Consider the following 27,156-nt stretch of genomic DNA (forward strand, 5'->3'; position numbering starts at 1 on the left):
GGATCCCGTAGTTAGTAATTATCAATACTCTTGTACTCTCGAGTGTGATGGGGTGGTGGCAGCCTAGTGTTCCTCCTTTGAATTGAACTTAAGCGTTTCCGTGAACGTGTCATTGGTTCTGTGTGAGACTTGGAGCGCCAGGATATACTCGACTGTAAACAATGTGTAGACTGTTTAAGGAAACATATTTAAGAGCACAACCCTCCAAACACACACCGAAACTACGACGTTGGTACAACGTTCGAACAAGTTTTAACACCACCTAACCAGTTATAACAACCAATATATCAAGTTGTAACAACGTTCCAATACGTCATAAACACGTTAAGCCAAGATGTAACAACTTTATTACAAGTTGTTACAAGCGGAAAATAGAGACAGTTTCGGTTTGTGTTTCCAGGGAAGTGTGTAAAGTGTTAAGAGTGGTATCAGGTAGGGGTTACAATGATAGCAGGGGTTACGCTATCTCTCTCTTCCATTCCAACCCATTCCCCACCCCCTTCCCTTTCTCTATGTCCCCACCCGTCCCTATTCTCTCACTCTTCTCTTTCCTCCTAGCCATCTCTCTCTCTCTCTCCCTCTGGCTTCCTCCCTCAGTGGCTGCACAGACAGGTGAGAGGAGTACCCTAGAGGGTACAGAGGGTATCCAGGAAGCTGCTGGCCCTCGCATGCTGCTGCTGCTGCTGCTGCTGCTGCTGCTCGCCTTGGGCTCCTGTCATGTTTCTCCGCTCCTTGCTTCCCCTCTTCATCTGCACGACTCACACAACCTCACTTGGTTCATTTCCTTACCCCTCTTCCTCCTTCCTTATCTTTCTCCTGCTTCCTTATCCTCTTTCTCGTCAGCCTAACTCTTCCTCATGTTGGGCACTTATAGAGTGTTGTGTGCATTCTCCCCGTTACTGTGGTGTGGTGGTGGCGGCGGTCTGGTGCCTCACTGTACCCGTCACAACAAGAGCAAGGGAGCGCTAGGCAGAGAAGGAAGATGCCTCCTGCACCGCTGAGAAGTGAACACCCTCGCTGCTAATGCTTGCTGCGTCCCTCTCTCCGAGGCTGTGTGCTCCCTCTCCCACCACACCCTTCTACCTCCATCCCTATATATATATATATATATATATATATATATATATATATATATATATATATATATATATATATATATATATATATATATATTTATATATATATATTTATATATAAAAGGAAGGGGGTGGTAGGAGAAAAGCACACAGAAACTCTATTGGAGGGGACCTACATCCCCTCCAATGCGTTATGTGTGCTTTCCTCCGAGGCTATGGGTCCCCCTTCTTCCAGCCAGAGGTGGTACTCCCTTCCATATATATATAATATCTTCCCTGCTTCACCTCTTTCCTACACCTCTTCCCCCTACCCTGCCCTTACCTCACTTGCCACTCCTGCCCTCCTCCCCTGCCCTTATCTTGCCCTTCCCTCCCCCAGTCATATATCTACCACAGACCATTGGGCGGGCCACTCGTCACTCGCACAATAACAATTATATCATGCCTTTTACGGAAGCTATTCCTCCCTCTTCTGCTATTACATCGCCAAGTGTCTCTTAAGTGTCTCTTAAGTGTCTCTCTACGAGTGTCAGCCTCGCCATCTTCAGCAGGTAGAGTGGCGGGTCTGGGTGCTAGGAGCCAGGTGGCTGGGGCAGGGAGAGGAGCCAGGTGGCTGGGGCAGGGAGAGGAGCCAGGTGGCTGGGGCAGGAAGAGGAGCCAGGTGGCTGGGGCAGGGAGAGGAGCCAGGTGGCTGGGGCAGGGAGAGGAGCCAGGTGGCTGGGGCAGGGAGAGGAGCCAGGTGGCTGGGGCAGGGAGAGGAGCCAGGTGGCCGGAGCAGGGAGAGGAGTCAGGTGGCCGGGGCAGGGAGAGGAGCCAGGTGGCCGGGGCAGGGAGAGGAGCCAGGTGGCCGGGGCAGGGAGAGGAGCCAGGTGGCTGGGGGCAGGGAGAGGAGCCAGGTGGCTGGGGGCAGGGAGAGGAGCCAGGTGGCCGGGGCAGGGAGAGGAGCCAGGTGGCCAGGGCAGGGAGAGGGAGGAGCCAGGTGGCCAGGGCAGGGAGAGGAGCCAGGTGGCCAGGGCAGGGAGAGGAGCCAGATGGCCAGGACAGGGAGAGGAGCCAGGTGGCTGGGGCAGGGAGAGGGAGGAGCCAGGTGGCCAGGGCAGGGAGAGGGAGGAGCCAGGTGGCTGGGGCAGGGAGAGGGAGGAGCCAGGTGGCCAGGGCAGGGAGAGGAGCCAGGTGGCTGGGGCAGGGAGAGGAGCCAGGTGGCTGGGACAGGGAGAGGAGCCAGGTGGCCAGGGCAGGGAGAGGAGCCAGGTGGCCAGGGCAGGGAGAGGAGCCAGGTGGCTGGGGCAGGGAGAGGAGCCAGGTGGCCAGGGCAGGGAGAGGGAGGAGCCAGGTGGCCAGGGCAGGGAGAGGAGCCAGGTGGCTGGGGCAGGGAGAGGAGCCAGGTGGCCAGGGCAGGGAGAGGGAGGAGCCAGGTGGCTGGGGCAGGGAGAGGGAGGAGCCAGGTGGCCAGGGCAGGGAGAGGAGCCAGGTGGCTGGGGCAGGGAGAGGAGCCAGGTGGCCAGGGCAGGGAGAGGAGCCAGGTGGCTGGGGCTGGGAGAGGAGCCAGGTGGCTGGGGCTGGGACAGCATGCCGGGGTAGCCTGCAGGCAGGAGCGCGGGCAGGTATTTTAATTGGGCGGGTGCCCCGGGCCGGGTAATATATTGCAACGCCAAACTGGAGGAGATCACTGTGAACAATGGTGAGGGCTGAGCAGCCCAGCGGTGATGGATATCGCCTCACCCTCACTATTAATACCTCTCATGATGGTAGCGGCTCCACGCACGCCATCACCCCTCCCTCCCTCCCCACACACACACACACACACACACACACACACACACACACACACACACACACACACACACACACACACACACACACACACACACACACACCTTTCTTCCCCTACCATCATCACCCCCTCCCTCCTCCTGCCCTTGGGGAGGTCTGCTTGTCTCTCGCGTTCTGCTGCAAGTGTCCTTCCTTATCTCTTGTGATGCTCTTCTGTTTGTGAGGCGTGTGTGTGTGGTGGTGGGTAGGGGGGGGGGAGGCATGTGTGTGTTGTGTGAGGCGTGTGTGTGGTGGGGGGGGGGGGGGAGGCGTGCGTAAGGGGACATGTGTGTGTGTGGTATTGTGAGGCGCGTCAACAGGTGTGTGCGCATGTGCCAGGTGCGGGGGTTTGTGCATGTGGCTGACAGATGGCCTGGCTGAGAATGGGGGGGCCGTCTATGACAGGGGGGTGAGTGTAGGGGGGCCGTCTATGACAGGGGGGTGAGTGTTGGGGGGCCGTCTATGACAGGGGGGAGTGACAAATGGCAGGGGGTTGTTGACAGGTGACAAGGGGGGGGTAAGGGGGAGGGTGGAGTGGGGGTGTGGAGGGTGTGGAGGGGGGGGGGGGGAGTGGGGTGGGGAAGGGGGAGCAACATGGCATCCGTGCATGGTGACCTTGTGACAGTGGGGGTTGTTGCTAGTCTTCTCCACAGCTGAGGCGGCAGTGCAGGAACCTGCAAGTATTTGCCAGCTCCTACTATGATTCTCCCCCCCCCCCCACTCGCTTCCCACTCTCATCCCCCAAATCCTACTTCAAGATTTCCTACATCCTTCATCCCCCCCCCTCTAACCATTCCATCTCCTCCTTGCCGCCTCTATGGGCATCTTCGCTTCGCTTTTGTTATCATTTTTAACATTTAAGACTGTGTGTCGAGTTGGCCTCGACATGTTCCTCATCTAGTTCGTTTGATATTCCTTCTGGCACCTAACTATAGGTTGTGTCTCATTTACAATTATGTCTCGCTCCTTCTACTGTTCCTCACTTTCAACGCTGCTTCGCTATCTACTTGGTCTTTAGAATCTAAGTACCGCTTAGAATCTTGTACGTCGTTATCATGTTTCATATTCCTCCTTCTTCCCCAGTGTGGTGACGTCCAGAGCCCTCAGCCAAGAAACAAGCCTTGGGTCATATATTTACACATGTTTTGTGCTCCGTTTCGGGGCAGCATACACAAGAATGTGTCTCACTTAGACCGAATACAGCACAGGTGCGTGTGTATGGAGGGGGGGTGGGGGGGGGGAGGGGAGAGAAGCGAGGAGCATGAGATTGTTGTTGTTGTTTAAGAGTCACTACCTGGAACACAAAGTTCCAAGTAGCACGGGCTAGGGTGAGCCCGTAGTGGACTTAGGTCGCGCGTCATGCGGGACACGTTATCATGTGACACTTGACGTGAGAGAGGGGGAGGGGGCAGGGGATGTGTCAGCTTGTATCCGGCCACACGCCTGGCCGGTGCTGGTGTCACTACTGCCCGGGCTGTGATGTCACTCCCACCTTAAGGGGGGGGATGTCAGTGCCAGTTTTTGGGTGCCAGGGGGGGGGGGTCACTAACAAGAGAAGAGGGGAGGGGGTGTCAGTGTCGGCTGGTGGAGAGAGTTATCAGGGGAAGGAGAGGTGGGGAGGGGGGGGGGATGAACTGTGGAAGGGGCACCCCTTTCTCTCACACGGGTGGGTTAAAATATATCGACTTCAAAAACTGAAGCATTTGACAAGTAAATTTTAGACGCACTCACTGCGTCAGTGCGTTTGGCAATGACGCAGTGAGGCAGAAGGTAGATCAGAAAGAATCTACCACATAAGGGAAAGGCAGCGAGAAGACTAAGTTAGAAAAGGACACTGAAGTATGTTCTACTCCAGTTGTTCATGAACTAACTCTGATAACATCAGCGGCATATGAGACAAGCTGACAAACATAACAACGGCGTTTACGATCTAAATAACGACTCGTTGATGACAATTTACTCATCCTATGTTGAATAATAGTAGACTATGCAATATCCGCATGGAAACCACGCCTATTGAATAACAAAAAAAAAAATGATCTTGAAAACTACTTGGATTTGCAACAAGGCTGGAGCCTGAGTTGAAGAGACTAAGCCATAAGAACTGGCTAAGTGAACGTAACAGAACGTTTCTAGATAACAAAATGAGTGGAGGGGATATGACCACCACCTACAAGATACTAAGGGGAATAACAAGGTGAGCAAGGACAGCCTATTTAAATTAAGAGGAAATAGGACACCAAGATATAGGTGGAATTTTGAAAGATGGATCTGAAGTGATTCCACTTCACTATATAACACGACAACGAATTGCGATATAACATGATCGTCAAGAGATTTAAATACACATTTGTAGTCAGTGTTGGATAAGTACACACCCGTACACCCACCATCCCTCCCCACCCCCTTCGCACGCACACATGTACGTACGTACGTGCTCAAGACAGCCGTTTACACGTGGCAACATTCATCCCTTCTCGTCGTCATGTCATCGGAGTATAGCGTTTGTGTCATAAATCAAAATGTTTTGTCCATTGACTGAATGTACGACCATCAGCGGCTCCCTGATGGGCACCCCGGGGCACTGCCCTCATCACCACCACCACCCCGACGCCCTCGCCCACCACACACTCCCTCATACCCACCACACACTCCCTCATACCCGACCCACCTCCGGCTCTTATTGGCCTCTCTGGATACACCAACATATGTAGCAGTTAGCAAGGTCGGGCGCCGGTGGGGGACGTGGATGGTGGTGGGTCTCATCTCCACTCTGTACCCGAGGCCTCAGATCTTTCACGGCACGTAAAAGGCTCCCACTCTCACCCATTACGCCGGATGGACAAATACATTTCGTTAAAATGATGGGAGGGGGGGGGGGGCTTCAGGTAGTTCTTGGCGTAGCTTGGAAGGTCTAGGCCTATAGGGAGGAGAGTGGTGGTAGTAGAGTTATTGGTGAAGGTAGCAGTGGTGGAGGATATTAGTGGGCGTTTAATGTGGTGTTGATTACCGATGGGTGGTGGGTTGATGGCCCGTGGGTGGTGGGTTGATGGCCCGTGGGTGGTGGGTTGATGGCCCGTGGGTGGTGGGTTGCTGGCCCGTGGGTGGTGGGTTGATGGCCCGTGGGTGGTGGGTTGCTGGCCCGTGGGTGGTGGGTTGATGGCCCGTGGGTGGTGGGTTGCTGGCCCGTGGGTGGTGGGTTGATGGCCCGTGGGTGGTGGGTTGCTGGCCCGTGGGTGGTGGGTTGCTGGCCCATGGGTGGTGGGTTGCTGGCCCGTGGGTGGTGGGTTGCTGGCCCATGGGTGGTGGGTTGCTGGCCCGTGGGTGGTGGGTTGCTGGCCCGTGGGTGGTGGGTTGCTGGGCTGTGGGTGTTGGGTTGCTGGCCCGTGGGTGGTGGGTTGCTGGCCCGTGGGTGGTGGGTTGATGGCCCGTGGGTGGTGGGTTGCTGGCCCGTGGGTGGTGGGTTGCTGGCCCGTGGGTGGTGGGTTGATGGCCCGTGGGTGGTGGGTTGCTGGCCCGTGGGTGGTGGGTTGCTGGCCCATGGGTGGTGGGTTGCTGGCCCGTGGGTGGTGGGTTGCTGGCCCGTGGGTGGTGGGTTGCTGGCCCATGGGTGGTGGGTTGCTGGCCCGTGGGTGGTGGGTTGCTGGCCCATGGGTGGTGGGTTGCTGGCCCGTTGGTGGTGGGTTGCTGGCCCATGGGTGGTGGGTTGCTGGCCCATGGGTGGTGGGTTGCTGGCCCGTGGGTGGTGGGTTGCTGGCCCATGGGTGGTGGGTTGCTGGCCCGTGGGTGGTGGGTTGCTGGCCCATGGGTGGTGGGTTGCTGGCCCGTTGGTGGTGGGTTGCTGGCCCATGGGTGGTGGGTTGCTGGCCCATGGGTGGTGGGTTGCTGGCCCGTGGGTGGTGGGTTGCTGGCCCGTGGGTGGTGGGTTGCTGGCCCATGGGTGGTGGGCCTGACTCTCCCACCTCCCACCAGAACCCACCTTAACTCCCACTAACAGCACTGCTCGTCCCATGCTAATTTATATACAGATGTGTGGAGCAAGAGCGTTGTCGTGCTTACGGGCTATTCATGCCCGTGCCACCTCTTGGGTGGCTTAATCTTTATCAATCAATCATCAATCGTCGCTACCACGTGGGTGTCCGCGGGTGTGGGAGCAGCCCGCGGGTATGGGCTATTGCTACACACTCCAGCTACACCCAACTTATCCTTCTCAATCTTAGTGCAGGCGATGAGTCACAATAACGTGGCTGAAGTATGTTGACCAGACCACACACTAGAAGTTGAAGGGACGACGACGTTTCGGTCCGTCTTGGGCCATTCTCAAGTCGATTGTGACGTGACACAATCGACTTGAGAATGGTCCAGGACGGACCGAAACGTCGTCGTCCCTTCAACTTCTCAATCTTACTTTTTTTTTGCATACTGATTAAAAATTTTTACTTTGTTCTTTATGGTTATAGACCATTAAATTCCGAATCCAAAATATATTTTATTATATATGTTAACGAAAATGAAAGGGCTAAGCAATTTAGTTTACCTGCTGCCAAACACCTTCACGTCAAAGTGACGTGACTGTGACTGTTTATAAATGAAAAACGGTTTACACACAACTCACAACTGGTGATGTTCGAACACTTCCGGAACAAGTGCTTCACTGACGACTGTTGTTCGAACCACAACGCTGTAAATGCTTCACCCACGTACTACAAATACAAATAATCGCCAACAGAATCAAAACACCTAACCTAACCAGTGCCTAAATATGCACAATATACTAATATATAACAATATTAATTTATATTTGAGAAAATTCCTGTTTTGTATGAACAGAATGTTAAAATTGATGAATGCGTCTTTGGGGTCGACCGCTGGATGGAATGGCCTTGGTATGGAGACCTAATTATGCTTAGGGGATAACATAAGTCAGCGATCACAGTCTACCGCACCCTGCCCGGTGAAAACAGTATGGAATGAATTATTCTCCAATGATTCATGGCAACCAGGAGGCCTGGTCGACGACCGGGCCGCGGGGACGCTAAGCCCCGGAAGCACCTCAAGGTAACCACCTCAAGGTAATGATGTAGGTGCGAACACATGTCTTTTCTCTGAGACAGCCAAGAACATGTATATTTTCTCCCCCTCTCACCATTACTGAACATTGAGTTAGAAGCGTCAATGTGGGAAGTTAATTTAGAGATTTACCACGTGTCTTGGGTTGACTTACTGGCATTATTCACGTCAGTGTGCCGGAGGGGAGGGAGATGTATTGGTCTGGGTCAGGCCTCCAGGTCCTGTGTGCTCACTCACCATCTCTATCCGCCTTTGTAATCTATATAGATATATATATATATATATATATATATATATATATATATATATATATATATATATATATATATATATATGTCATACCTAGTAGCCAGAACGCACTTCTCAGCCTACTATGCAAGGCCCGATTTGCCTAATAAGCAAAGTTTTCATGAATTAATGTGTTTTCGACTACCTAACCAACCTAACCTAACCTAACTTTTTCGGCTACCTAACCTAACCTAACCTATAAAGATAGGTTAGGTTAGGTTAGGTAGGGTTGGTTAGGTTCGGTCATATATCTACGTTAATTTTAACTCCAATAAAAAAAATGACGTCATACATAATGAAATGGGTAGCTTTATCATTTCATAAGAAAAAAATTAGAGAAAATATATTAATTCAGGAAAACTTGGCTTATTAGGCAAATCGGGCCTTGCATAGTAGGCTGAAAAGTGCGTTCTGGCTACTAGGTACGACATATATATATATATATATATATATATATATATATATATATATATATATATATATATATATATTAGTATATTTTGGTAGCAGTCTTTCCTGTAGACATATATTATTAAATATGACCGAAAAAGTAAGATTAATAATTCTAACACGAATTTTCTCAATCTTTCGTACAATTCTTTTCACTGTTGGAGGTAAATCAAAAATCAATTCTCCAAAATTCATTTTTATTTCTAGTCTGACGCGATACGAGCGCGTTTCGTAAAACTTATTACATTTTCAAAGACTTTAGTTTACAAATACACAACTGAATACAACTTACGCATCTCCGATTTTATATCTACATTTTAGTGAGGTGGATGGGGTGAGGTGGCATTAATAGGGTATTAATTTCATCAACACAAGACAGAACAAGAGGTGGCATTAATAGGGTATTAATTTCATCAACACAAGACAGAACAAGAGGTGGCATTAATAGGGTATTAATTTCATCAACACAAGACAGAACACGAAACAATGGGTATTGAATAGAAGTGTTTGTAGAAAGCCTATTGGTCCATATTTCTTGATGCTTCTATATTGGAGCGGAGTCTTGAGGTGGGTAGAATATAGTTGTGCATTAATTGGCTGTTGATTGCTGGTGTTGACTTCTTGATGTGTAGTGCCTCGCAAACATCAAGCCATCTGCTATCGCTGTATCTATCGATGATTTCTGTGTTGTTTACTAGGATTTACTTTTGTTTACTAGAAATCCTAGTAAACAACAGACTAGGATGTAGATATAAAATCGGAGATGCGTAAGTTCTATTCAGTTGTGTATTTGTAAACTAAAGTCTTTGAAAATGTAATAAGTTTTACGAAACGCGCTCGTGTCGCGTCAGACTAGAAATAAAAATGAATTTTGGAGAATTGATTTTTGATTTACCTCCAACAGTGAAAAGAAATGTACGAAAGATTGAGAAAATTCGTGTTAGAATTATTAATCTTACTTTTTCGGTCATATTTAATAATATATATATATATATATATATATATATATATATATATATATATATATATATATATATATATATATATATACATATATATATATATATATATATATATATATATATATATATATATATATATATATATATATATATATATATTATATATAATATGACAGTGTCAGACCACGGAGAAAGAATTGAAACAGGAAATTCCTTAACTACTTTCGTATATTAATACGTCTTCAGAAGGATGGCTTTACAGTTCAGTGGGTGTGGATATATAGGCAGGAAAGAGGTGAGATGAGGTAGAGTGATAAATAAACATTAATGAAATAATGAGATATTAATAAGGCATTAGTGAGAGAAATGTGTATCAATGATCCTACTCAAATCGCACTTTGATCAATCAAAAATGGATCTAATTTAGATCCATTTTTGATTGAACTAGTTCCCTTAACCTCTCCTCATAGCTTAACCCTATTAGCTCTGACTTTAATCTTGTTGTGGCGGCCTGAAATAGACCAATACTGGAATGCTGCACGTTCCAATATCGGTTGAACCAAAAGTGTGTAGAGTGTCTTGAAAGAGCCCAGGGGTTAGGTTTGTTGTCGTCGTTCTAATGTTTGCCAGCGTGCGATATGGAAATTGAAATAAGTTTATTGGGGTAAAATACACACAAAGGGATGAGGTAACTCAAGCTATTCTCACCCTGTTCTTGTTACCCTCGTGGTGGTGGTTATCTTGAGGTTATCTTGAGATGATTTCGGGGCTTTTAGTGTCCCCGCGGCCCGGTCCTCGACCAGGCCTCCACCCCCAGGAAGCAGCCCGTGACAGCTGACTAACACCCAGGTACCTATTTTACTGCTAGGTAACAGGGGCATTGTAGTGGTAGTAGAATCAATAACCTATCAATAACTACCTATCAGTGACTAGGGAAACGTGAGGTCTGGCTCCTCATGCCCCTGTCTACTAGCCCTATTGTTCATGCTGGGTTAGAATTTAGCCATTCTTAAGTGGTGGCGGCGGCGGTGTATTGGATGCGTAATGCACCTTGCATAGTGTTCAACTGTACGCCCTTTGTTTGAAGCCCGTGGCGTATAATAACCACCATTCAGGTTTGCGCTCTGCATTGATCATTCATTGAATAAGTCAACACCGAGTCTTTTGTTGAAGGCGCATGTGAGGCAGGAATGAGAAGGGGGGGGTGTGGGGTGAGGGGGGAGGGGAGGAAGGGGGGGGTCGGCGGCCCCTCTGGTAAACGGGACCTCTGTACAAGGCTGTCTCCCATGTTACGACACCCACTGTCTCCTGCCCACCTCATTACATTGGGCGTGAGTAACCTCTCCTTCACGATATGTTCACTTTTGTCATCATTATATATATATATACAGCGGGCAGCTTATGTTCTTGTGTTCCTAAGGCAGGGTCATTGATCAGGTCTCTGCGTTGGCTCGGGGTCTTGAAGTGGGTAGAATGTAATTATGGGTTAATTGGTTGTTGGCCTTGACTTTTTGATGGGTAGCGCCTCGCTGATGTCCAGTCTAGAGGATATGTCCAGTGTACTCTATACACAATAGACACAGGTATACTGGGTCTATTGTGGTGTTGAGTGATGTTTAATACCTCCCTGTGCAGACGAGGAGTCACAATAACGTGGCTGAAATATGTTGACCAGACCACACACTAGAAAGTGAAGGGACGACGACGTTTCGGTCCTGGACCATTCTCAAGTCGCTTGTGTCTCCCTCTGGATAATACCTCCCTCTTGCATATGAAGTGTAAGACTGTCAACTGTGTTCGTGGTATATCTTGAGGTTATCTTGAGATGATTTCGGGGCTTTAGTGTCCCCGCGGCCCGGTCCTCGACCAGGCCTCCACCCCCAGGAAGCAGCCCGTGACAGCTGACTAACACCCAGGTACCTATTTTACTGCTAGGTAACAGGGGCATAGGGTGAAAGAAACTCTGCCCATTGTTTCTCGCCGGAGCCTGGGATCGAACCCAGGACCACAGGATCACAAGCCCAGCGTGCTGTCCGCTCGGCCGACCGGCTCCCAATGTATCTCCAATGTAGCATATATTTTGGAGCGCAGTCTCAAAAATGGCATTTGTATTTATATAGTACGTTAGTAGACCTTAGTTTGAGAGAGGAGGCAGAGATGTTATGTCTCATAATAAGGGAAGCTGTACACACCAAACCTGTTCAGGGAACAGGTTTGGTGTGATATCAACTCTCAGATCTTTCTCTCTACCTGATTATTGTAGGATTCCATCTCTCAATTGGTACGTTGTGTCCAGCCTTCTGCTTCCTACACCTAATGTCATTACTTTTACTCGAGTTAAACTCGAGTAGCCATTTATTGGCCAATTTCTTCAGTTTGTTTAGGTCATCTTATGGTCTGTCTTCCTTTGTCTTAATCTTTCTCATAATTTTAGCATCGTCAGCAAACATTGAGAGGAATGAGTCCATATCTTCTGGAAGATCACAATGGGAAGAGTAGAAACATCCGAGTACAGAACCCTTTGGGACTCTGCTAGTGACAAAGGCTTTCTGACAGTTCAAGAAAATGCAGTCTGCCCACCCGTCTCCTTCTTGTCTAATTTTTTGTCGCCTACTCATAGAATTCTATTAAACTTATGAGGCACAATTTACACTCCCTGAGCCTGTGTTGGTCTCACTGCTCACAACACCATGTAACATATACATGGTAGACGCAGGTTCGAATCTTCGTCACGGCCCTTGTGGATTTGTTCACCAAGTAACAATTTGACGTGGTGAGCAGCCAGTGTCACTGCCTCACTGCTCACCCACCACATCCACCCCCCAGTACCCGCCACCACTCACACAGAGTAGTTAGTAAGTGGAATGCATTAGGCAGTGATGTGGTGGAGGCTGACTCCATTCACAGTCTCAAATGTAGATATGATAGAGTCCAGTAGGCTCAGGAACCTGTACACCAGTTGAGAGGCGGGACCAAAGAGCCAGAGCTCAACCCCCGCAAACACAACTAGGTGAGTACAACTAGGTGAGTACACACACACACACACACCTCCTTGTCCTTCTTGTATACATGTCCTCCTCATTCGTGAGTCTCATCACCTGAGAAAGGGTGAGGACAGACAGCCAGAGAATGACAAGGAGTGTGTCATGAACTCAACGACGTCACCCAGAAGGTCTTCACATTTAAGCAGAGAGAACAAGTCCCTGAACTGAGAGAGACAGCGGTAAACCAAATAACTTTGGAAGAGTTACAAATGACCAGAGATGAGGAGTGTGTACTCACCTAGTTGTGTTTGCGGGGGTTGAGTTCTGGCTCTTTGGTCCCGCCTCTCAACCGTCAATCAACTGGTGTACAGATTCCTGAGCCTACTGGGCTCTCATATCTACATTTGAAACTGTGTATGGAGTCAGTCATACAGTTTCAAATATACTCACCTAGTTGTGCTTGCGGGGGTTGATCTTCGGCTCTTTGGTCCCGCCTCTCAACTGGTGTACAGGTTCCTGAGCCTATTGGGCTCTATCATATCTACATTTGAGACTGTGTATGGAGTCAGCCTCCACCACATCACTTCCTAGTGCATTCCATTTATTAACTACTCTGACACTGAAAAAATTCTTTCTAACGTCTCTGTGGCTCATTTGGGTACTAAGTTTCCACCTGTGTCCCCTTGTTCGTGTCCCACCCGTGCTGAAGAGTTTGTCTTTGTCCACCCTGTCAATTTCCCTGAGAATTTTGTAGGTGGTTATCATGTCTCCCCTTACTCTTCTGTTTTCCAGGGATGTGTGTGTGTATGCGAGTGTGTGAGTGCGTGAGTGCGTGAGTGCGTACATGCGGGAGTAGTGTGATAGAGGTGGGAGGAAGCAGCAGGAGCAGCGTGGGGGGTGAAGAATGTTGTAGTGGGCCGGGGCGGGTGTTGGTGGAGGGCGCGCCGCCCGCCCCGGCACTCCCGGCTGTGAGGCGGGGAAAGAGGCAGGAGTGGCCGCAGGTTCCGCCGCAGGTTCCGCCGCAGGAAGGCTGCTGGACACCCAAGTGGCCGGGAAAAATGGTGTAACATCCAGGAAAAGAAAACAGAACGAGGAACAGACGGAGAATAACAGCAAGAGATGGATAAAGGTAGAAACAGGAAGCGATGGCAGAATATACAATATCATATTTTTATTTATATATCATATACAATATCAATATTTATTTATTTATTTTATCAAGGCGTGCCAGAACCAGACGAAAGGAACCACAACAGAAAATTGAGGAGAGGAATGAAGGGGAAACTAATCTATCCGATGAAGGATAGAGAAACGAAGGGGGGAGGATTATAGATGTAATTTTGAGGAGAGGAATGAAGGGGGAACTAATCCATCCGATGAAGGATAGAGAAACGAAGGGGGGGAGGATTATGGATGTAATTAACTCCGGAGAGAGACACCGGATGCTTGCGACACTCAATATGGAGGCGGGAAAAAAGATGCCCAGACTATGCCTCATTGAGACCATGGGTGGCCCCTTACAGACAGACAGACACACACAGGTTGTTACGGTTGAGAGGCGGGACCAGAGAGCCAGAGCTCAACCCCTGCGCAAGCACAATTAGGTGAGTACACACCCGCATCACATCCACGTAGAAAGAACTAGAGAGGGGGTGAGGGAGGGGGAAGATACAGGGTAGGGGCCTCGTAGCCTGGTGGATAGCGCGCAGGACTCGTAATTCTGTGGGGCGGGTTCGATTCCCGCACGAGGCAGAAACAAATGGGCAAAGTTTCTTTCACCCTGAATTCCCCTGTTACCTAGCAGTAAAATAGGTACTTGGGAGTTAGTCAGCTGTCACGGGCTGCTTCCTGGGGGTGGAGGCCTGGTCGAGGACCGGGCCGCGGGGACACTAAAGCCCCGAAATCATCTCAAGATAACCTCAAGAAGATAGGGAGGAGTGGTCCAGGAGAGAGAGCTCGACCCTGAGTTAGGTAAGTGAACAGGCCGGGTGAGCAGGCAGTGTTGACCCTACTAGGCTACTCATTCTCACTTGTTTGATAATTGCCTTGTTAATATATTTATCAACGGTTGTCAGAGCTTCAAGGGTTCAAGAGTTCAAGGCTTCAACACTCTACGGCGTCAAAGCTTCATGACTTCAAGACTTCAATGCTTAATGACTTCAAGCTGTTTTTCTTTGATGTAACCACAGTGGTGTGTGAGTGGTGGCAGCGGGTGTTGGGGGGGTGGGTGAGGCAGTGAGGCACTGTTGATAGCAGTGAGGCACTTCTGTCAGCTGTCAGACACTTCTTTGAGGCACTGTTGTCAGCAACGAGGCAGTTATTAGCAGTGAGACACTATTGTAAACATTGAGATATTGTTGTGCGCGGCGAGGCACTGTTGTCAGCAACGAGGCAGTTATTAGCAGTGAGACACTATTGTAAACATTGAGATATTGTTGTGCGCGGCGAGGCACTGTTCACATCACCTTAGTGTGATTTCTGTGTATATTGTCAGCAGTATTGTGCTTGACAAGACCAATTCAGCATAACTGACCTTACAACTTGTATCCCCGGCCAGGCTACCGTCCTCCCCCGGCCAGGCTACCGTCCTCCCCCGGCCAGGCTACCGTCCTCACCCGGCCAGGCTACCGTCCTCCCCCCTTATCCTTGGCGGTTACGATACAAAGCCAGCCTAGGCACACAAAAACATGGGCAACCGTAACTCGGTAATCGTAATGGTAAGCAGCTATTGTCACTTTGTGACAGTCACCATGATGCGCACATTGTTGGTGACCTTGAACCGTCGAGGCTTGTTCACGGAGACATGATCTTGGCGTCCATGTTTCTCGGAGAGAGAGAGGGAGAGAGAGAGAGAGACTCAGTGTTGCTTCCCACGAGCGTGACAAGTCAACCTGTACTCCTGCAACCTGTCCTTCTGCAACCTGTCCTTCTGCAACCTGTCCCCCGTACAACCTGTTCTATAACCTGTCCTCCTACAACCTGTCCTCCTACAATCTGTCCTCATATAACCTGTCCTCCTATAGCCTGTCCTCCTACAACCTGTCTTCCTACAACCTGTCCTCCTACAACCTGTCCTCCTACAACCTGTCCTCCTACAACCTGTCCTCCTACAGCCTGTCCTCCTACAACCTGTCCTCCTACAACCTGTCCTCCTACAACCTGTCCTCCTACAACCTGTCCTCCTACAACCTGTCCTCCTACAACCTGTCCTCCTACAACCTGTCCTCCTACAACCTCTCACCCTACAACCTGTCCTCCTACAACCTGTCCTCCTACAACCTGTCCTCCTACAACCTGTCCTCCTACAACCTGTCCTCCTACAACCTGTCCTCCTACAACCTGTCCTCCTACAACCTCTCACCCTACAACCTGTCCTCCTACAACCTGTCACCCTACAACCTGTCCTCCTACAACCTGTCCTCCTACAACCTGTCCTCCTACAACCTGTCCTCCTACAACCTGTCCTCCTACAAAGAACGTCGCATTTCCCTCGTATGCGTTACACAAAGCCCAACAAAATCGTCGTACTAGAAAAATGGAGCGACTGACGAAAATATCGTATACTGTCACGTTTTCTGTTTTAGGTCCTCTGGTAGATTAGGAGACGACATTTTAACTTGACCGTTTTCTTTACGTCGGGGGAAACCTTAGGAGGACGGACTGGACAATTAGCCGACGTTGTCCATACCTCAGAATGGTATAGATCCTTATCTTCCTCACTCAGGCGAACTTGTAACCAGCTCCGATATGGTATTTTACATGTATTTGGTTCACTGGTAAGATCATTTAACCCAAAAATTAACTAAAAATAAAAGTAATCAGAGTTTCAGACAAAAGATTTCCAGTAAATGTAGTCTGTAATGGACTACTCAAATAAGAATTAATGTGACTTGAGAAATGCAATGATTGGAGGGGTTCCGCAGGGGTTAATTTTGGGGCCAATCCTTTTTTTTTTTCGTCCAGTGACATACACGAAACTATTACAAAATCACATTAGATTTGCAGCTGACACTAAGATCTGTGGAGGTGAAAATAATATTACAAAGATGTGTTCATAAACTCCACAAATGGTTTTTCTAAATAATGAAAAAAGGCAAAACCTTGCATGTGTGGGGGGGGGGTATGGGGGTATGGGGGGGGGGGGTGTGACAGCGCACATCACACCTACCAAATCAACAATATTTCCTTGCAAAAATATTTAGGAAGAAAGCGATCTTCAGAGCCAGAATGCATCCATCACTAAAGGTTGCACAACAAGTGGCGTGAGGCGCAATTTGGGATGCGTGATAACATGAAGTACTGTTTAACGTAACGACGCACTCGTTACGCACTCGTTAACGTAACGTCCGTTAACAACGTAAATACCCGGGTGGCGTTAGTGTGGCGTCGATATGTGCGTTTTAAAACCCGTCCTCTCCAGTTGTCACATTGCAATATGTGAAAATATATATATATATATTTAATTATTACATACTAAAATTGCTCGAGCCTTAGCTAACCGATGGACCCGCAAATAGAAAACGTAGCCAGGTTTTGTACACAATATTGATTTACTTCTGAAAAAATACAAAATGAAGCCCTCTGACTTATACTTGGTGATCCAGGAACCACCAAAGTTCTCAGTATGCGGGAACACCTAATATACCTAGCATTCCAGATAGAATATTTGAAATCAGTCTTTTGGTGGGACTAAAGCTTCTGCGTGATAACCGAACCATTGTGTTAGTTGAACTGTTAGAACACATACACAGTGGAACTAGTCATTTAAGATGGATTCAAAGATTCACTCATATTAAAATGATGGGACTGCACGATGTATATACAGATGAAAGAGTACAGCACTTCCTTCCACCCTGGCAGATAGTACCTTTTCGCATCCTGAGTCCATTGTTCGTCACAACGAAATCAAACAAAACATGTGTATGGGGCAAGTAACAACATCAGCAGACTTGTAACAACATCAGCAGACTCACAGACGTTGCCACAGCTCGACTACACCTTGGCTACAAGTATCTCTGACAGTTCGGCTTGTATAGGGATCTCGATGAAGCAAAGTGTAAAGTGTGTGTACAAAGGAATGCACACTTGAGCATTATATCTTAGACTGGGATAAAATTGAGCTATTTAGAGATAAGTCTAAACTTAGGCTTCATAGAATGGCGAACCATCTTATTACTGAACGGGGTGAGAATAGCTTCAGCTACCTCATCCCTTTGTGGGTTTTTACCTCAATAAACATATTTCAATTTCAATTTCATCTTATTACTAAGGATAACCCCGGGATAGGGGGTCTCGGTAGTAGAGTTGGATTCGTTCTCGACGCACAATTGAGATTTCCGGGTTCGAATCTCGGGCGGGTCAGAAATGGTTGGGCACATTTCTTTTCACCTAATGCTCCTGTTCACCTGGCAGTAAGTAGGTACTCAGGAGTTAGTCAGCTTGTTGCGGGGTTGCATCCTGGGTGGGGGGGGGGGGTCAGTAATTCGTCATTGGGGGGGGGAGGGGCTAGATATAAGCCTATCGTGTATGAATACACTCTGGCATCCTGTCCCCCGCCACACTGAATTATAATTAAAGATATCTGAATTAAGATATCTGAAATTCTTGCATTGTATCCATATCTCGCCTCCAGTAGATAAACAACATAAGAGGTTAAGGAACAAGCAACGTATCTTGAGGTTATCTTGAGATGATATCGGGGCGATATCGTCCCCGCGGCCCGGTCCTCGACCAGGCCTCCTTTTTGTTACAACCCCCCCCACCCCCCCAGGAAGCAGCCCGTAGCAGCTGTCTAACTCCCAGGTACCTATTTTATGCTAGGTAACAGCAGCATTAGGGCAAAAGAAACTTTTTGCCCATTTGTCTCCGCCTCCACCGGGGATCGAACCCGGAACCTCAGGACTACGAATCCGAAGCGCTGTCCACTCAGCTGTCAGGCGCAGTGTGAAAACTAATAATAATAAACGGAAGCTTTCTTATCACACTTCCATAGTTCTTGAGATGATTTCGGGGCTTTAGTGTCCCCGCGGCCCGGTCCTCGACCAGGTCTCCACCCCCAGGAAGCAGCCCGTGACAGTTGACTAGCACCCAGGTACCTATTTTACTGCTAGGTAACAGAGGCATAGGGTGAAAGAAACTCTGCCCATTGTTTCTCGCCGGCGTCTGGGATTGAACCCAGGACCACAGGATCACAAGTCCAGCGTGCTGTCCGCTCGGCCGATCGGCTCTCGTAGATTGATGTGTAGGCCGCCGCTGCATTCTCGCCGCTCCAAGCAACAGCCTGGCGGACCAAACTCTCGCAAGTCAAGCCTGGCCTCGGGCCGGGCTTGGGGAGTAGAAGAACTCCCAGAACCCCATCAACCAGGTATATGTGGGCCTGAGGGCCGCTCCAAGCAACAGCCTGGTGGACCAAACTCACAAGTCAAGCCTGGCCTCGGGCCGGGCTTGGGGAGTAGAAGAACTCCCAGAACCCCATCAACCAGGTATCAACCAGGTATCAACCAGGTATCAACCAGGATAGATGTAATTGTTAATGTAATAATCTTCGTTGAGGTCTGGTAAAGACCTTTTGTGCCCTTTGTAACCCTTTTTGCGCTACCGCTCGCAGGATGAGTATGGGGTGCACAATAAAGTAGCCACGTCCGGCGGCCACGATAAAACAACCACTGCTTCACAGCGCCTTCAAACTCTTGTCGTAAACGATACTGTAAACAGGTATTTTACCTGTTTTCTACCTGTTGATGGTTCCGAGGATCAATGTCCCTGAGGCCCGGTCTCGGACCAAGCCTAATTTTCTTACAGACTTTGTTTTTCTGTCTAGAAAGACAGTTAGGAAGATGGTAACATTATAATGACAATGGTCGAGCCGGTCGGCCGAGCGGACAGCACACTGGACTTGTGATCCTGTGGTCCTGGGTTCGATCCCAGGCGCCGGCGAGAAACAATGGGCAGAGTTTGTTTCACCCTATGCCCCTGTTACCTAGCAGTAAATAGGTACCTGGGTGTTAGTCAGCTGTCACGGGCTGCTTCCTAGGGGTGGAGGCCTGGTCGAAGACCGGGCCGCGGGGACACTAAAAAGCCCCGAAATCATCTCAAGATAACCTCAAGATGGTATCAAGAGCTGGGCAAGGCGAGACATTTGCTGGACCTACTGGTGACAACGGAGGCTGTTGGGCAGCCTGGCGGCAAGCGTTGGGGAATTGTAAGAATGGCTTAGGTAATTAGTGTCGCCCACCTGGGTATGGGATGGTGGGGGGGGGGGGAAGGGGTGATAAAGAGAGTTTGGGTGGAGGGGGGGGGGGAGGAGGAACGCTGTACACCACTAAGGCACCGAGCCTTGCTCCTCTGTGGCTTGGTGGGCTCTCAAGGTCTCCACTCTCTCTTACCGGAGTCATGCAAGTCAAAGGCTTCCATGCCTGCAAATATCTTTCCAGACTTGAGCCGGCCGACGTTTCACTCTTCTCCCATTTATAATTACAGTCTTTTATATTTTCCGTTCGCTGTGACTACTTTGTGATTTTCGGAAATCACCACATGTGTTAACCCTGTATACCTTGCAAGATTAAGTCACTCTGTTTAATCGTATTATAAGACGGTAAACTCGACCAGAGAGGCATGCCATTACGTGGAGGTTGATCAAGCACTTCACTTATGTAGACTATTAACATTTCTTGGCTTATTATTTGTCTGTTTATCACTGTAAGGGTGTCTCGACCCCCTCACATTGTGTGGTCTTTGCCTGTAATTGTTGATATACACACAAGTTCTCTTCACCGCGGCATAGACTCCCTCAAGATCCACAACATATAACACTTCTCTACCGCCGAGGATTTTCTCCATTTGGTTGTAAATGACAATTTTGGTTAATTCAAGAGTCCCAAGCGAGACCATTTTTGCAAGGAGGAGAGAGCATGTGGTGGTCAATACTCACATATCTGCCGCGGCCACACCTGGTAATGAAGGGATGACAGGGTGTGCGAGAGGGACGCGTGGGCGGACGGGAGGCGAGCGTGGTAGTCCGCACCGCACAGAGTGGTGAGCGCAACTGGCGGCGGCTGCGGCAGGGGCCAGGGGCAGGGGAGAGGCCTCAACCGTTGCCGGCGGCTTCCCGACACCAATATGGTGGAGCACAACCCTGCTGGCCTCTCCGCCTTGCACACACCTCCGCTCTCACGCTCCTCTACTGCCTCCGATAAGGTTCCGCCTTCCGGAAATATCCCATTCACCAAGCTGACGGTTCGGTGTTTCCAGAAGGATACCTAGAAGCGCCTGGCGATCAGACGGGTTCTGTCGGGAAGGGTCTTACTCAGCAGGAAATTTAGGTCTACCTAGGTCAGTTGCAAGAGTGTGTTCTTGCGCGAAAGGTGTTGAGAGAAGAGTGTGGTTGAGGGAGGGCGTCGTGGGCCCCGCAGGAGGTAGAAGGGCGCGACGGCTGCATCTGGGCTGCGGCTGCACGTCCCAGAGCCGCCTCAAGGAAGCCAGCAGCAGCAGCAGCAGCAGCAGCGGTTGCCTGCTTCATGATAATAAACACTTAGCGGTTGGCGGATGACTCGCCTTTCCTCTGGCTGCCTCGCCCAATTACTTCATCACTTAGCCCTCATTAGCTGCAGTTGAAGAACACTTGCCCGGACGGCCCCTTGCTGCGCCGGACCTCCACACCCTCCAATTCCGGATCAAACTTATCAAACATGTTTCCATTGGCAGCATTGACGTCACAGCTTGACTCATGCATGCCAAGATATTGTTTATCCAGATTCCCGGCTCTGCCCCTCCTCTGTTCCCTGCCCTCTCACCCCCACCACTGTGGCTGCTCCTAATTGATTGCCCATAAATACCGTCTTGAAGGACCTGTGCTGCAAGCTTGGCATCGCCTCTGGGGATTAGCATCATTGCAGAGTTATTTACGGGAGATACCGTGACGTCTGCTACAGCTGAGGACGAGAGAGGGACGCCATGGCAGGCTGGAGGAACAGGAGCAGACTGCAGACAGGCGGGTAGCCAACACCAGCCGTCTGCGGCCACCTGCTGCTGCTGCTGCTGTCCCTCCTTCACCTTCCTCAACTTGACACTTTTCTGCACCACGCCCACACACCCACCCACGTCACGCCCCCCCCCCCACACACACACCCACATGTGACATTTCCGTGTGCTTCGCCCGCATAACTGCACATGGCACTCCTCCATCACACACATATGACTTTTTGCACCATGGTAGTACATTCACCCACACACATGACATTTCCTTGCACTACGCCCCACACACGTGACATGAGGGCTCGGGATGTACCCCTGCAACCCCAGCCCCTTGCCTCACAACCCCAGCCCTCGCCTCACAACCCCACCCCTCGCCTCACAACCCCAGCCCCTCGCCTCACAACTCCAGCCCTCGCCTCACAACCCCAGCCCCTCGCCTCACAACCCCAGCCCCTCGCCTCACAACCCCAGCCCCTCGCCTCATAACCCCAGCCCCTCGCCTCACAACTCCAGCCCTCGCCTCACAACCCCAGCCCTCGACTCACAACCCCAGCCCCTCGCCTCACAACCCCAACCCTCGCCTCACAACCCCAACCCTCGCCTCACAACCCCAACCCTCGCCTCACAACCCCAACCCTCGCCTCACAACCCCAACCCTCGCCTCACAACCCCAACCCTCGCCTCACAACCTCACCTATAAAAGACATACAGGTGCAGGTGTCCCCCCAACTTACATCACAGGTGAGTGACTGACCACAGGTGAAGGTTTAGCGGGCCGAGGCTCAACATTTTTGTGAATGGACATTAAAAGATGAATGGTGGGATGGGGGGGGGGCCGTGTCTACCTCTTCCCTTCCCATCCCTCCCGCCAACCCCCCTCCACCGTCAACCTATATATCGGGGCAGCCTTGCCCCACCTCACCACCGCCCTACCTGGCTCTTCTCCAACACCCCCTTCGTCAGTATCCGTCTCCTCCTGAAGGGGGCGTTTGACTCCCTTCCTTCGCCTCTGTTGCTGCTCTCAGATATCCTCTCTCTCTCTCTCTCTCTCTCTCTCTCTCTCTCTCTCTCTCTCTCTCTCTCTCTCTCTCTCTCTCTCTCTCTCTCTCTCTCTCTCTCTCTCTCTCTCTCTCTCTCTCTCTCTCTCTCTCTCTCTCTCGTTGTTTCTCTTGCTCTTCCAATTTTTATCAATTTTTATCATTATCATTTTTTATCTTTCTCCTGTTGGGTTATTGTTGTCTGCGTTTCCTCTCTTGTCCCTCCCCCTCCACGGGGGGGGGGGGGGGGTTGTGTGCACACAGTGCCACTAAACCCTATGTGCTTCTCTGCACTGTAAATACAATGATTAGCACCAATTTGAGTGCCTCGCTCAGTGAGGGAGGTCTGTTGTGCTCGGGGCGGAGTGCCCGTCTCGATGTTGTTGTTGTTAAAGATTCGCTACTTGGGATAAAAAGTTCCAAGTAGCACGGGCTATGGTGAGCCCGTAGGCGTCCCGATGTGGACCGGTGGACCGACGCCCACTGTCACGTCCCCCACTGGTGATGGAAGTAGTGCGGACGCCGGGGGCCATTTGGGTGAGGTTGTTGTCTTGTGAGGTAGTTAACAGGGCTTTGGACGGTGGTAGGGTGGGGGAAGGGGGATGGGGGGGTTAGGTCTTGTCTAGGCGTACTGAGTGTGTGTCAGGGTGGGGGGAGGAGGCTTGGGGAGGGGGGTGGTGGTGAGGAGGGGTATGTAGGGAGGTTGTGCTGAGGTGGGGGAAGATGAGGAAGGGGAGGTAAAGGAGGGGTTGACGTAGGGAGGTGCTGAGGTGGGGAGAAGGGTTGAGGTCGGGTAGGGGCGGTGTGGTGGGGGTGGGGTATCAGGTGGGGGTGTGGGGGTTGTCAGTCACCTGGCAGCACCAGTGGCCCGTGACTCTCTCTGATATGCAGTATTCTCTCTCTCTCTCTCTCTCTCTCTCTCTCTCTCTCTCTCTCTCTCTCTCTCTCTCTCTCTCTCTCTCTCTCTCTCTCTCTCTCTCTCTCTCTCTCTCTCTCTCTCTCTCTCTCTCACTACGTGTTGTTATCATCAGTACTTTATTTTTTGTTTGTAAATTCGTATAAAATCCATTGAGATGAAAATGTCACGACGGTGATACCGTAATAACGTGAGATTTGTATAACAGTTATCACTATTTTTTCACATTTGTCAGAATATTTGTGTGTGCACTCGGCCCCGTAATGTGCCCCCTGGCCCCCGGGTGCCCCAGGTGAGGGGTCACTGGCACGGACATCCGCACGGAATGGCCGGTGACACCTCAGGTCACGAGGTCACGTCACCGCGCGCTGCGCACGCCCGAACATAAACACGGACAGGATGCTTATAATGTCTATAGTAAACACGTCCATGATCACACACACACTCCGAGCACACGCTCGGGAGGACGAGGGCACGTGGGGGCAGGGCACGTGCAGGGAGGGCACGTGAGGGAGGGCAGGTGGTGGAGGGCACGTGAGGGAGGGCACGTGAGTGGAGGGCACGTGCTGGAGGGCACGTGCAGGAGGGCACGTGAGGGAGGGCAGGTGGTGGAGGGCACGTGCGGGAGGGCACGTGAGGGAGGGCACGTGGTGGAGGGCACGTGCAGGGAGGGCACGTGAGGGAGGGCAGGTGGTGGAGGGCACGTGCGGGAGGGCACGTGAGGGAGGGCACGTGGTGGAGGGCACGTGCTGGAGGGCACGTGCGGGAGGGCACGTGAGGGAGGGCAGGTGGTGGAGGGCACGTGCAGGAGGGCACGTGAGGGAGGGCACGTGGTGGAGGGCACGTGCAGGAGGGCACGTGCAGGAGGGCACGTGAGGGAGGGCACGTCGTGGAGGGCACGTGCGGGAGGGCACGTGAGGGAGGGCACGTGGTGGAGGGCACGTGCGGGAGGGCACGTGAGGGAGGGCACGTCGTGGAGGGCACGTGCGGGAGGGCACGTGAGGGAGGGCACGTGGTTGAGGGCACGTGCGGGAGGGCACGTGCTGGAGGGCACGTGGCTCAGCAACGTGTCCTCTCCCCAACGTGTGTATAAGTTCCAAGTAGCACGGGCTATGGTGAGCCCGTAGTGGACTTACCTGGCACAGGAGCGGTGCCTTGTCTCCTTGTGTGAGCGAGAATGACAGCTGTAACTGCTTTTATAGCATAAAGTCAAGTGTCCGGGGGAAGAGGTGCAATCATTAGATTAATAACGGCGTTACATAATCACCCAATTCGGTAATGACTGCCCTGAGGAGATATTACCAATTTGGACTATTGTTTATTAAAGTAGATTCAATTATTTTCTTCTGTGCTCCACGGACGGGCTTAGAGATCTGCTAGACATTACATATAGTGTAGTGGGGGATTGAACACTCGTCCACAGGCGGTGGTTGTAATCTTTTAACACTTCTGGTGGGGTTTGGAGGTAGGGGAAGGAGTATAGAGCCAGCACAGCTCTACACGTGATACATACATACATACATACATACATACATACATACATACATACATACATACATACATACATACATACATACATACATACATACATACATACATACCGGCTCACCATAACCCGTGCTACTTGCCCCGCTCCTGTGCCAGGTAAGTTACGGGCTCACCATAGCCCGTGCTACTTGCCCCGCTCCTGTGCCAGGTAAGTTACGGGCTCACCATAGCCCGTGCTACTTGGAACTCGTTTCGAGTAGCTGAATCTGTAACAACAACACAACATACATACATACATACATACATACATACATACATACATACATACATACATACATACATACATACATACATACATACATACATACATACATACTGCATATACATATCTCGTGTAATTGTATACTTGTATAGTTACTAGTGATGAGAGGGGGGGGGGGAGGAGGGGCACATGAATGGGTACAATGATGGCGTATAATGAAAAGATGATGATGTTTTAGATTTAGCTACTCAGAACGAAGTGTCCATGTAGCACGGGCTATGGTGAGCCCGTAAAAATGAGGAGGAGAAAGTGCCAATTAAGTAGCTATTAGCTTGCTCAAGATGTCTTCCCCAGGTCAAGGGGTCAACCCGGCCTCCTTATAGCACGTCGCATTTTGACGTATACGCTACCCCCCCCTCCCCCTCCCCCCTCCCCCCTCCCCCCCTCCCCCCCTCCCCCCCTCCCCCCCCTCCCCCCCTCCCCCCCTCCCCCCCCTCCCCCCCCCAAGAGGCCAAACATCGTCGTACTAGAAAATGGAAGCGGCTGGCGAAATTGACATGTTCTGTGCCGTTTTCTGTTTTGGGTTCTCTGGCAGGTTAGGAGATGAGGGCACGTTAGTACGACCGTTTCTTAACGTTGGGGTAACCTTAGGAGGACGGGGTGGATAGTGAAGCCCGCTGGTCGGGGTGGATAGTGAAGCCCGCGGAACGGGGGGGATAGTGAAGCCCGCGGGACGGGGGGGATAGTGAAGCCCGCGGGACGGGGGGGATAGTGAAGCCCGCGGGACGGGGTGGATAGTGAAGCCCGCGGGACGGGGTGGATAGTGAAGCCCGCGGGACGGGGTGGATAGTGAAGCCCGCGGGACGGGGTGGATAGTGAAGCCCGCGGGACGGGGTGGATAGTGAAGCCCGCGGGACGGGGTGGATAGTGAAGCCCGCGGGACGGGGTGGATAGTGAAGCCCGCGGGACGGGGTGGATAGTGAAGCCCGCGGGACGGGGTGGATAGTGAAGCCCGCGGGACGGGGTGGATAGTGAAGCCCGCGGGACGGGGTGGATAGTGAAGCCCGCGGGACGGGGTGGATAGTGAAGCCCGCGGGACGGGGTGGATAGTGAAGCCCGCGGGACGGGGTGGATAGTGAAGCCCACGGGACGGGGTGGATAGTGAAGCCCGCGGGACGGGGTGGATAGTGAAGCCCACGGGACGGGGTGGATAGTGAAGCCCGCGGGACGGGGTGGATAGTGAAGCCCGCGGGACGGGGTGGATAGTGAAGCCCACGGGACGGGGTGGATAGTGAAGCCCGCGGATATACTGCGCAGCGTCCGCTTATCGCGTCTAACATCGCGCCAGATGTGAAGGAGAAAATATGAGAATTTTTTTTGGAGATGAGACCAACTTGTTGAGCATGTTGACACAGTGGAGCCCGGTTAGTGCGTCCTGGTGCTTGCAACACACACGCACACGCACACGCACACGCACACACACACACACACACACACACACACACACACACACACACACACACACACACACACACACACACACACACACACACACACACACACACGCACACAAACACACACACACACACGCACACGCACACGCACACACACACACACACACGCACACGCACACGCACACACACACAACATGAGCCACAGAGATATTAGAAAGAACTTTTTAGGGTCAGAGTGGTTGACAAATGGAATGCATTAGGCAGTGATGTGGTGGAGGCTGACTCCATACACAATTTCAAGTGTAGATATGATAGAGCCCAATAGGCTCAGGAACCTGTACACCAGTTGATTGACGGTTACACCTGTTGATTGACGGTTGAGAG

The 27,156-nt window shown here is 50.9% G+C and overlaps 1 protein-coding gene across 1 annotated transcript in view; it reads right to left on the reverse strand.

Annotated features, from left to right (window-relative positions):
* The window catches only part of LOC123773194 (uncharacterized), a 57,782-nt gene extending 37,050 nt beyond the window's left edge, over positions 1-20,732 (reverse strand). The window contains exon 1 of the mRNA XM_069315466.1: positions 20,592-20,732. The gene's annotated coding sequence lies outside the window, so the exon portion shown is untranslated. The remainder of the gene's footprint in view (positions 1-20,591) is intronic.
* Positions 20,733-27,156: the final 6,424 nt, after the last annotated feature.

This window comes from Procambarus clarkii, chromosome 81, assembly GCF_040958095.1.
Source record: "Procambarus clarkii isolate CNS0578487 chromosome 81, FALCON_Pclarkii_2.0, whole genome shotgun sequence".
In the NCBI taxonomy this organism is placed as follows: domain Eukaryota; kingdom Metazoa; phylum Arthropoda; class Malacostraca; order Decapoda; family Cambaridae; genus Procambarus; species Procambarus clarkii.